This window comes from Tursiops truncatus, chromosome 2 (genome assembly GCF_011762595.2).
Source record: "Tursiops truncatus isolate mTurTru1 chromosome 2, mTurTru1.mat.Y, whole genome shotgun sequence".
NCBI lineage: Eukaryota > Metazoa > Chordata > Mammalia > Artiodactyla > Delphinidae > Tursiops > Tursiops truncatus.
Genome location: NC_047035.1, coordinates 169,084,152 through 169,096,864, shown reverse-complemented (window position 1 = coordinate 169,096,864; position 12,713 = coordinate 169,084,152). Strand labels below are relative to the sequence as shown.

Sequence of the window (12,713 nt, the reverse complement as noted above, 5' to 3'; positions counted from 1 at the left end):
TTAATGTAACGTTTCTACGCCTGTTTTCAACCTCAGGACTTTTCCTCTTTATTTGAATAACAATTGATTGATTTATTAGAGAAACTTTATTCAAGACTTATTCAAGCAAAGTGTTGCTTGTGGAACTTAATAGCAGGGGCACAATTTGCTTTTACTCATTTCTGCTACACCTCAGGCAAGCACTGATTCTTTTTTTTTTTTTTTAACTTATTAATTTATTTATTTTTGGCTGTGTTGGGTCTTTGTTGCTGTGAGGGCTTTCTCTAGTTGCAGCAAGCGGGCTTTCTCTAGTTGCGGTGAGCAGGGGCTACTCTTCGTTGCCGTGCATGGGCTTCTTATTGCGGCGGGCTCTCCTGTTGCGGAGCATGGGCTCTAAGCACACAGGCCTCAGTAGCCGCTCCACGAGGGCTCAGTAGTTGTGGCTCGTGGGCTCTAGAGCCGCAGGCTCAGTAGTTGTGACGCACGGGCCCAGTTGCTCAGCGGCATGTGGGATCTTCCCGGACCAGGGCTCGAACCCGTGTCCCCTGCATTGGCAGGAGGATTCCCAACCACTGCGCCACCAGGGAAGCCCAAGCACTGATTCTTATGTAAGAAAAATGCAGGAGGATCTTGTCCTACAGTGATAGTAGAGCTCCTTGCATAGCTGAGAAATATTCCTGGAAATTAACATGCAATTAACCTCTCAGTTATTGCCTCTGAGTCCTTTTGTCAGTGGTGTGTTGAGTATTTCTCTTTACAATTTTTGTTTCAAAGATTTTTTTTGATGTGGACAATTTTTTTTAAAGTCTTTATTGAATTTGTTACAATATTGCTTCTATTTTATGTTTTGGTTTTTTGGCCACAAGGCATGTGGGATCTTAGCTCCCGACCAGGGATCGAACCCACACCCCCTGCATTGGAAGGTGAAGTCTTAACTACTGGACTGCCAGGGAAGTCCCTCTCTTTACAGTTTTATGGCTGGAAGTTGAAGTGTCTACCCAGAGATGCAAAGGGCATCTCACATCTGGGGATGAGCTCCCTGCTTTTACCCCTGGATTTAGGAAGCATGTTTGTTCACTGTTATGTAGCTGATGTGGTATTGTCCTAACGTATTGCTACTTTAAGGCTTCTGTCCTTTGTCTGTGGACAGGAATCCAAATCTGCTGATGGTCTATTTTCCTGAAAGTGGAGGATTCCATCCTGTTGGTCTTTCTTCATGTTCCTTATGATATGATTAAGTGATTACTAAGATGGCTACAAAGCACCCAAAAAGCAGGAAATTAGCAGTTTTGCATCCTCTACTTATCACTTTAAAGATATGAACATTGTTACTTTGATATTTCCAGCTGAACATTCAGTTCTGTGGCTTTAGTTAATATGTTAGTGACTGTTAACGTTCGCAGTCTCTCCCAAAACTGTTTACTAAGGCACAGCTCACTTTGAAGTATAAACTGTGATGGGTAACTACTTAATTGTTCGTCCTAATACCGTTTTACATTAAAAGACCATTCTATCCTCTGCTTAAAACAATTGAGAATATTCTTGGGGCACCCTTAAAGCATTCATCGTTATATTTGGAAATATTCTAATTTAATTTTAGTCAGATTTTATGAGTTGAGCATTTTGGAGGCTAAGAAGTATACTCCAAATAATACCTAGTGGTTTCTTCCTTTTATAATGTAAACCACTCTTTGACTTTAATTATTTCCTGGGTCTGTCATCGTCTTTTATGTAATAGACTGGGCTTGGAAGGTATCGCAGATTCTAAGTAAGACACGAGAAGTGTCATTATTATTGCATTACCATGATCATAAACTGCGGGAGCCTGTGGAACATAACCTGAAGAACTTGCCGTGATACAGAAGCTAGGCTTCATGAGGGCAGGAGCTTTGATTCCTTTCCTGCTAATTGCACACTGTTTAGAACGGTGCCAGCACTTAATAGATGTGGAATAAATACTTGGTGAATTATTGGAAGATTGGACTCCCTGGATTCCCTCTGTGGGCTGCTGTAAACAATAGGCATTTGCTTTCCAGGAGTCATATCTTCTCCGAAAGGGCAGGAGTAGCTTTTTGAAAGTGAAAGGCTTGTTGTGTGTGGCTTGCCTCAGACCCCACCGGGCACCGTGCCTGACGCACAGTTGCTGGTCAGATGTTTAGAACAAAATCCCAGTGGGACGGCCAGGTAGTTGCTTCTTTTCGCTCATGTTTGTCAGTGGCTTCTAGAATCATCACAGGCCCAGTAGGTGGAGAAAATGGGGCATGAAGAGCCCAGGGAGGTTGATGGGAAGCTGTTTTGAATTTCTCATTTGTAAATACTGGGACTTTGGCATACTGGAATGTGATTTTGTTTTGATGATAGGCATGGAAATGGTATGAACAACCGGGATTAAAGTTCTTGTTGAAAATAACTTGGCGCGTCAGACATTTATCGGAGGCTCCATCAGAATTGATGGCAGCTGTTTTGTTTTTTTAAATTAATTTATTTTATTTTATTTATTTTGGGCTGTGTTGGGTCTTTGTTGCTGCGCCCGGGCTTTGTCTGGTTGCGGTGAGTGGGGGCTACTCTTCGTTGTGGTGCGCGGGCTTCTCATTGCGGTGGCTTCTCTTGTTGCGGAGCACAGGCTCTAGGCATGTGGGCTTCAGTAGTTGGAGCACGTGGGCTCAGTAGTTGTGGCTCACGGGCTCTAGAACGCAGGCTCAGTAGTTGTGGCTCGCGGGCTCAGTAGTTGTGGCACGCGGGCTCAGTAGTTGTGGCTCGCGGGCTTAGTTGCTCCGCGGCATGTGGGATCCTCCCAGACCAGGGCTCGAACCCGTGTCCCCTGCATTGGCAGGCGGATTCTTAACCACTGCACCACCAGGGAAGCCCAATGACAGCTGTTTTATACAGGTACCTAAAACAGTTTCTGTCATGCCTTCTCCTTCTCGGGGACCTGCCACACCTCTGTCTCACTGACCATGTCACAGGGGAACCACATCTGGTTTCCGAGCCCTGGGTTACCTGCCCCTCTTACTGGTTCGGCCGAATCTCCTGTCACTCACCCCTTCAGTCCCCGTGTTTCAGTCGGGCTGGTGTCTCCATTGTCTCTCCCATCGGAGGACCCTTCCTACTCCTTAAGAATCCCCTGCCTGGTCAGTGCTGACTCCGCCTGGTCACACCCTTCTTTTGAGGCTTGCTTCAGTGGAGTTTCACTCTGACTAATCTGTTTTGCCTACCCGCCACAATTTTGTTCTGAATCAAGATGTAGGGTTACGTGATACTCATGTTACTTGTGTTGATTTAGTTTTTACAAAAAGACTAAATACTCTTAAAAGGGATTCTTGTACTTCTTTTATATTCCCTAAGCCTGTGATGGGCGTTTGTTCCAAATGAAAAAAAATAAAAACTAGGAAATGCTGATGGGACAGACTTGATTTTGGAACACTCGCTTACCCGTTCCGAGGATGTGGGGAACATAGGGGCCCTGAGCTAGTTAATATTGTTTCATTGTCTGGATCTCAAGCCACTGAGTGAAGCCGGGTGTGAAATAGTCCTGCCCTGCTGGTTGAAGTGAGACTGTGCAGGCTGGGGTTGTGGATTTGGAAACCTGGAGATGGTGTGAACATTGAATGAACTAGAATGTTTCAGCTTGGGAAGGAGGATGTTGGAGTTTAACACAATTTTCTTCACATTTATAGAAAGCATTTACCAGTTCTTGCAGCACAACACAACACAACACTTTTCTGATGACTGAATGAGAAGCTGTGGGCTGAAAGGACTTCAGTTCAGTGAGACTGATTGAAATTGCTCGTGGGAACCTTTTTAGTTGCTTTTTTTTTTTTTGAAGAAAAGGGTAACTTCAATTTCCCTGGTGTGGTTTCCCCTAGAATGGAATTCCTGGAGGGCAGGGCCGCCAGTGTTATTTGCCATGTGTCCTGGTACTCAGTGCTGGCACAAGAGGTGCTCAGTGAAGGTGGGTGGATGGATGGATGGATGGATAGATGCATGGATGGATGGATGGATAGGTGGATGGATGGATGGATGGATGGATGGACGCATGGATGGACGGGTGGATGGACGGATGGATGGATGGATGGTTGGATAAATGGATGGATGCATGGATGGACGCATGGATGGGTGGTGCAGCTGCTTGGTCTTGGAGATGGAGGGAGAGGAGGCTCTTGGAGATGGAGCAGTGGCTCTTGCTGTCCTGACCAGCCTTGCTCTTTCCCTGGCTGTGTTATGGCCCAGACCCCGTTGGAGGTGTGGCTGATCACGATGGGTGCTCCTTTAGTGCTTCTCTACTGGAGCTGGACACACCTTTTTTTTTTTTTGAAGTTTCACAGATGATTCTGGTGTGCAGGGGAGAATTGGAAACCACAGCCGTAGTGTTTGAAGGAAAATGGAAGTTAACTTAAGCCAGTTTGTCCACATGTAAATAAACAAAAGCAGCTTATCCTTTTTGCCCGGGGGTGGGGGAGGGGGGAGGGTGTTACTTTGCTGAGATGGACCCACCTAACTCGCTAGTTGTTTCTCTTCCCCCTACATCTTCATCTGCTGTTTTGGACTTTTTTTCCCCACGTTTGGCTCCTGGCAGCTCATAAGAACTCAAGCTCTTTGGGCACATTTTTATTATACCTGGAAGAACATATTATAAAGGTGTTGAAGTGTTTCTTAAAATTTAGCAGCAAAGTGTAGGTGGTTTCCAGCTCCAGCCACTAGATTTAGAATCTCCCTGCTCAACTCCCCGTCCACCCCCCGGATTTCCAGTCCTCTCTGCGATCGCCAGCAGCTTAGTCTGAGTTCAGAATCGCAGGAAGGAAAGCGGTTGGGAAAACCGGGACCAGGTGAGCACTGCCCGTTGACCTGTTTAGTTATCTTCCTGGATAATTCTTGAAATGTCCATCCAAGTTTGGTCATTTTCTGGCTGTGTAATAATTCAGACGATACTTTGTGAATCAGTAACCTTTTATATGTTATGCATTTTGGCATCGCTAGGAAGGTTCAGTAGTTATTTACCTTTTACACCGCAGGGTGAAGTAAATAGGAATTTGGAAAGTTGTTTGTGAGTGCATGTGCATGTGCTTCTGCTAAGCACGCAGGGGAGGAGAGCAGTTGGGGACCCTGTGGTGAATTGCAAAGCATAAAGATGCATTGATGGGGGAGGTGAGGGACGCGTGATGCACTGGGGAGACCCAGAGGGAATTACCTGGACTGAGGGAGCGTGGGTCCGAAGAGGAATTTAGTCTTTTTCTCTAAAAATTTTTTTAAAAAAATGATTTGCCTGACTCCAAAACAGGAAGGGGTGGCTCTGCCTCATTTCTGTTTCCTGCTAGTAGAGGACTTCTCTCGCAGGAGATAAAAACACCATCACACAGCAGTAAAGAGCCCAGACGCTGTTGGCAGACCCACTGGACTGATGAGGCTCTTACAGCTGTACGACCTTGCACCAGTTGTTAACATCCCTGGGCTTCAGCTTCTCCTCTTTCAATAAGGACAGTAATCCCTCCATCATAGGACTGTCTCGGAAGGCAAATGACGTGAAAGACGCAGTGTTCAAGATGGTGCCTGGGACTTCCCTGGCGGTCGAGTGGTTGGGATTCCGCACTTCCACTGCTGGGGGCACGGGTTCGATCCCTGGTCAGGGAACGAGGATCCCGCATGCCGGGCAGCACGGCCAAAACCCCAAAAATCCAAAAAACAGTGCCTGGAACATAGTAAGCACTGAATAAATTTTAACAAGAAGGAGGACTCGTATTTCTAAGGATTACCTGGGAACCAGACTGTCATTGATAACAGCGTTTCTATTACAGATTTCAGTGTTCTAAAACTCCCATTTAAATCAGGAGATTGCAGGAGTGCACAGACCCACAGGGTGGATATTCAGTGGGGAGAAATAGAAAGAGTAGAAATTAACTTTGCCCAAGACAAGTGAATACTTTTCTTATTGGTCCGTGACCAACTTAGGACAAAGAAAAATGTTCATGGGCTGCATCTTTTCTAACCCTGCAAAATTTACTGAGACACTGAATTGCTTTAGCAAGTGATAATCAAACATTTAGTAATTGTAAGCCCTGGAGATACAGTGGTGCCCAGAGAGCAGTGGCCCCGACGCTCAGGTAGCTTCATATCTAGAGGGAAGATGATCAAAAAACATGTTCCCAGCAGTAAAATGAACAGTTCCCAAGGCTGTGAAAGGGTTGGGATGTGAGCTTAGGACAGACTGATGGTGGAAGGACCCAAGTTAGGTGGGGTGATCTGGGCAGGTGATGTTTGAGTGGAGATTCAAGGGTGAGCCAGTAGTATGGAGAGATTTGGGATGGGAAGGGATGGGTTGGAGCAGGTACTGGCGTGAGCACAGACTAGGTAAAAAATGAAGCGAGGGCTTCCCTGGCGGCGCAGTGGTTGAGAGTCCGCCTGCCGATGCAGGGGACGCGGGTTCGTGTCCCGGCCCGGGAAGATCCCACATGCCGCGGAGCGGCTGGGCCCGTGAGCCGTGGCCGCTGAGCCTGCGCGTCCGGAGCCTGTGCTCCGCAGCGGGAGAGGCCACAGCAGTGAGAGGCCCGCGTACCGCAAAAAAAAAAAAAAAAAAAAAATGAAGGGAGGCTGCCAGGACTGGAGGGCGGGGAGCAAGGCTGCGGGGAGAGACGGAGAGATGCAGGGGACGAGGTGTGAGAAATAGGCCCGGATCAGGTCAGGTAGGGAGTGACGGCCATGGTCAGGGACTTAGAGAAGCTTCTGGGAAGTGACCTGACCTAAATTACATTTTAAGACAATCCCACGGGCGGAAGATCAATTCTTAGTGCAAGCTTCCTGCTGTAACATTTTTCTATTTGATAACGAAGAAAACATGAGGAGAGCGTTTTTAGCCATGGAAATATTGGTATCTGGATATATTTGAGGAGCAGGAATGACAACGAGACCTTCTGGGTTTTCAACCTGAAATTACGTTGCAGCTGCACTGTGAGGCCAGGCTGGTGGCCCTGATCACATCCTACAGGCTCCCGGCAAGAGGAGCGCACAGGAGGCGGCTGTTCTAGCCAGAGGTTGGCACCGCTTTGTGGTGTCAAGAGCAGAGCTGTCATTCGTCTGGGCTGTGACCGATGAGAACACTGCGACCTGGCCGATGGCTGGCAAGCTGAGTGCTGACCGATGTATTTCCGTTTTCAGTCACAGTCCAGGCCAAGCCGGGAACAATCCAGAAACTCCGCGATCAGCACTTGCAGATCTTCTGTGCTTTTGGGAAGAGTAACATGGGCTGCTTTAATGTAAATTTCTGATAGCCAATTACAGATGATGAAATCAGTTGTTTCGGATGACAGAGAAGGACCCTTTGGAAGGCCTCTTTAAAGCAGTCGTTATTAATCCAACAGTGCTCGTTTTTATGTGGAGCGCTGAGAGAGGAGTGCTATGCTGTCTTACTGGTTTGCCTCCAAGTATGGAAAGTCCCAACACCCAGGCAGTGAGGGGCTGCATTTCAGAAACAGGCTTTAATCGGGATTTCTTCTGGTCATGGGTCTTCCGAGGAGTCACCCTATTATTTTGTGTTATAGCTGCAGATGGGCAAGAAGCAGATTTCTCACGTTTCCCTTTTTGGGAGGGATGGGGTAGTGTGTGTGGCTTCGAAAGGCCTGTCTCTGTTGGAGCCTGACTTTGTTGCCTGGTGCAGTGTGTGTGTGTGTGTGTGTGTGTGCGCGCGCGCGTGCGTGTGTGTGTGTGTGTGCGTGCAAGAAAGTCTGCAAGTTTAGATCAGACTGCCCTGATTAGTGAGAACCTCTGGTCTCCTGGTCTGGGGCCCACAGGTGAGGAAACTGACCCCACGGGGCAGGATCTTTGGCTGAACGCACAGAGCCTGTCGGTGGCTGAGCTGGGACTGGGACCTGTGCCTTTTGACAAAACACGTTGTTTAGATTAATTGTAAAGAAAATGGTTAGTAGCAGATGTAATGAGGAAATAAATAATGTCTGATTATTCCAAGCCAGTGAGTTGAATCTTTTTAAATCTGCAGTGAACCATTTTAAGAGAAAACAAAATTTGTTTCTTGCTTGTGAGGTAGAAGCAGAACTTATTTTTAAAAATGAGAATGAGGCAAAATGAAACTAGATTAAAGACAAATAAAAATGTTAGTCTAGGATACTTTGTATCTTTGTTTTATAAGCAGGCTTTAAATTAGAATGTCGGTGGGCATACACACTACTATATATAAAATAGATAACTAATATGAATACTGTATAGCACAGGGAACTCGACTCCATACTCGGTAGTGACCTAGATGGGAAAAGAATCTAAAAAAGAGTGGGTATATGTATATGTATAACTGAACCATTATGTTGTATAGCAGAAGTTACACAACATTCTAAATCAGCTACACTCCAATAAAAATTAAAAAAAAATTAGAATGTCAGTGGGAGTGACATTTAATGATTCTAAATTCATAATGTCATCAGTACTTAATTAAAATAATGGATGTATCAGTGAATCTCCTTTTGTTAGATGGTATTATTTAATCTGGTAGTTTCATAATTAATTTTTTTCCTAAGGGTAAAAAGACGCTATATCTCTTCAGATTATTAAATAGCTATATAGCAACAATGTCCTGTTTTCTGAACATTCATAAATTCAATGTATGTCCTTTAGACTTACGGGTGCTTTTATCCAAGTCAGCTTCATGGGTTGTATTCTGCTTTGGTTTGCCAAACCAGTTATTTCTTAATACTTGGAAAGTAGTTTATATAATTAGTGATAGATGTATAGCGTAAAACAAAGAACTAAACTGCTAAATACCAATCTGAGCAGGCGTTACTGTCCACTGTTGCTATGACAACTAACAATTTAAGTCTAACATATATAGCTGACTTGTTACACCTTGAGGGCACATACTCACACAGCTCATCTCTATTTGCTGTTTTAAAAAAAAGGCCCGATTCAGTGATTAGGTGATGGTGTATTATCGACATGTCTTTCATCAACTTGGTTAAATTAATTTGGTCGGTGTGCTTTGGTTCTTTCCATGGAACAGCCTGTCAGTGCTTCTGTTTACCCACTTTTTGGGATAAGGAAGTGGAGGGGGTAGCATTTGCCAACTAATGTGGACAGGAAAGCAAGGGAGAAATGTAATCCTATTTTGAAAAATTCTGTCGACACTTATTAACTACTTGGTCCTGGTACTTCCTCTTTCAAAAACCGATTTAATGCAATCCTGCCCTCCACTGTGAGGTTGTTTATTGCCCTCAGCAGAATTCCTGGCATATTTGAGGCCCTGCCCCTCCGATTCCTGCCGGATCCCCAAGCCACAACTGGCTCAGTCGCTCTCCTGCCTTTATTCTGTCCCTGGTCAAGACCTCGTAGGGTAAATACAGTTTAACCCTAGTGATTGTTCTAGGGCACTCCTGCTGCCCCATCTGAGTCCCAGCCTTTGTGGCTCTCTGCCTGTCATTGTCTTGGCTTTGAATGAAGTCTGATAACTTTGCCCTGCCTTACAAACCTGGGACACCCACCTCCCTTCCCTTAGTAAATAGACTCATGGGAGGTGGGTGTTATATGCAGTGCTGATGAAATTGGACATATTTCCTAAGGTTAGTAATAGGTATTTGTGTGGGAGGTGTGTTTGAAGGGTGGAGCAGTGAGAGGGTAGAAGGAAAAAAGATAAGTTTTCTGACTCTGAACGGAAGATAAGAAGTTTCTGACTTTGAACAGGTGAAGCCCGCTTACCTGAGAAATTTGGTAACCTGTGCTCATGGCCGCTGAGATACTGGCTGGGGGGAGGGGGTGATGAGTCCTTATTAACAGTCAGTCATTAATCCAGACAGCAACCCTGAGAGGGAAAGATAAGGAACGCAGAGCTCAGAAGGCAAACGCCCAACAAAGATTTTGAAATGAGTTACAGCTTATGTTTGAACTCTGGCCTTCCCATGACTAATTGTACGACTTTAAAGTGCCTTAGCCCCTCTGGCCCTCTACCTCCAGTGTTGTGAAAATTCAATGAGGTGATGGATGTGGACATTTAGGACCGTGCCCAGCCCACAGCTGATATTTACTGAATAATTATTTTAATATTTTTCTTGTTGAACCAAGGTCATCCAGCTAACACGTGGCAGAGCGGGCTCTGACTTTCTCAGACTTGAAAGCTTAGCTCTTTCTACTGTTTCATAACCACCATTACTGTCGCCATGTCTCTTTTCAACAGGAAGAAAAATACATCAATTCTTAGTTGTCTCCCTTACCATTTTCCGCATGTTTCCCACATGCGGATGTAAATGACCTTTGACGGTTGGGTTGCAGGTACCTGGGACGGGAGAACTTCCTCTTACCTATTGTTAACTCCAGTTAAGTGTGTGGAATTTTGTCCTGCTTCTTAAAAAATATGCAACTAGAATTATTGTTCTGGTATTAAGAATCTGAGTTACACTCTAGTTTTTTTTTTGTGTGTGTGGTACACGGGCCTCTCACTGCTGTGGCCTCTCCCGTTGCGGAGCACAGGCTCCGGACATGCAGGCTCAGCGGCCATGGCTCACGGGCCCAGCCACTCCGCGGCATGTGGGATCTTCCCAAACCGGGGCACGAACCCGTGTCCCCTGCATCGGCAGGTGGACTCTCAACCACTGCGCCACCAGGGAAGCCCTACACTGTAGTTTTTAACACAGAAGCAAATGCCATTACAGTTAGCTTTAAATATTGATGTACTATGGGTATCATTTTATTTATGGATAGAGAAACTTTTGAAACTGCTTTTAAAAGAACACTTTAAGAAGGGGAGGAAATACTGCCTCGGTGATCTCTGTTCCCCATGTTCATCATCACAGGGAAAAAGGCTTGTTACTGAACTATGAACAAATATCATTCTCTAAGTAATCTTTAATTTGTATTTCTTTACTCATTCACATATAGCTAGGAGGATTTGAGGTTATTCTTTAACAATTGAAATAAGGACATTTTAAAGATTAGACAGAGGAGAAGATGATGGCTTTTTAGTATCAGGAATAGAAGCTCAAATAAACTTTTAAAAGGTCATGGTTTTAAGTGCTTCCCATTTGGAAGGGATGTTGACAGTTGGCTGCTCGTCCAGTTTATGTTTCTGTTGGAAGTTTTCAGGTGCTTTCCCTGGTACCCGGAGTGCTGCCAGGTGATGGTGGCAAGTTTAAGTAAAAGAATTAGGACAGGATTTTCCCAGCGGCATCCATTAGTGGGTCCCAAGAAGCATTACAAAAAAAAGAAACTGAAAAATATCAGGGTGTATATAGCATAAGGCTAGTATTGCTTCTGGAAACTTTTACTTCAGCTAATTTTAGTGTGGTGTGTTATTGGGTCCCTGTGTATAAAGAGGATTACAGACAGACACGTTTGAAAGCCATCGATCTGAGGTATTTTAGAAAGTTTATCAGCTTTAGAGCAAGTTTAAATGTTATATAGAAGGGAAGTTCCACTGAGTCCTTAACATTGATTTTCCTACATGGCTCACAGAATGAAATTTAGGAACACTCAGTGGTAACTCAGATTTTTTTTCCCCAGAGCTAATATATATTTTATAAATGGAAAATAAGGTTGGGACTTCCCTGGTGGCGCAGTGGTTAAGCATCCGCCTGCTAATGCAGGGGACACGGGTTCGAGCCCTGGTCCGGGAAGATCCCACATGCCACGGAGCAACTAAGCCCATGCTCCACAACTACTGAGCCCGTGCTCTAGAGCCCGCGAGCCACAACTATTGAGCCCACACGCCACAACTACTGAAGCCTGTGCTCTGCAACAAGAGAAGCCACTGCGATGAGAAGCCTGCGCATCGCAACGAAGAGTAGCCCCCGCTCGCCGCAACTAGAGAAAGCCCGCGTGCAGCAATGAAGACCCAACACAGTCAAAACACACACGCGCACGAGTGCACACACACACACACACAAAACCTGTTAAAAAAAAAGAAAGAAAGAAAATGTTAATGACTTCAGGTCTGAAGCTTCATGGATGAAATTACGAAAGTAAAGTTGATAGGGTCCTTCCTAATTATCACATCACATGTACTGTTGTGTTTGTAGATTTTGTACTGTAGACTGAATTTAAAAATCTTAAATTGGACTCTTAAATACTTGGGTTCTTACTCAGTTTGACATTTGTAAGATTACAAACTAAAGGGTAGAGATTTTTGTTCATTGAATTACCTTGAAAACTTTTTAAAAGAAGCATCTTATTTTTCATGGCCTTTGGCTGCATTTTACTTTTGAATACTTCATTGAAGTAGGTAAAAATATCCTATCTTAAGCTTTTCAGATTCTTTGTTTGTTTTGTTTTTTTAAGGCATAAGGGAAGTAGTTAGGTGTCATGATACATCTGTAGTTTCTTGTTATTTTATAACTGTTCTTCCGGAAGCGACTGATGATTTCCTTTTTAACTGGTTGTAAGTAGAGGACAAATTTTCATTATGGATGTGTTGATATGTCATTTGTCCTTGCCCTTTTCATTTAATTAACCAGTAGCTTCTATTACGTGTGGAGTTTAAAACAGACACAGTTAAAGTTCTGAACTTTTGGACAGGAGCTGTGAGAGTAGTCAGAAGCTCATGGGAAGTTTCTGGATGCCAAGTTCTTGAGTAAGGAGTCCTGTTGCAACAAAAGAAATGAAAACATTTCAAACTTGGGTAACTTCAGAAGGAGAGAGAAGCAGAGTTCTCCATTTCCTGTGGAACTGGGTTCGGGCAGAGCGTTTACTAGTTACCAGCCTGTCCTGTTCTTTTACTTAATCAGTACTGCTTCTGCAGTTGTGTCAAGACT

At 44.6% G+C, this 12,713-nt stretch overlaps 1 protein-coding gene and 1 long non-coding RNA gene across 5 annotated transcripts in view; one reads left to right on the top strand and one right to left on the bottom strand.

Moving 5' to 3' along the window:
* Positions 1-12,713, top strand: part of FAM107B (family with sequence similarity 107 member B) — a 216,755-nt gene that overhangs the window by 164,576 nt on the left and 39,466 nt on the right. The gene's annotated exons all lie outside the window — the stretch shown is intronic.
* Positions 6,919-12,213, bottom strand: LOC141278114 (uncharacterized). 2 transcript variants are annotated; one of them, XR_012330429.1, is made up of 3 exons: positions 12,105-12,213; positions 9,670-9,772; positions 6,919-7,194 (listed from the first exon to the last, which is right to left on the bottom strand). It is a non-coding gene; the product is annotated as an uncharacterized lncRNA (long non-coding RNA). The 2 variants fall into 2 exon arrangements; XR_012330428.1 differs by having other exon boundaries at positions 6,919-7,189.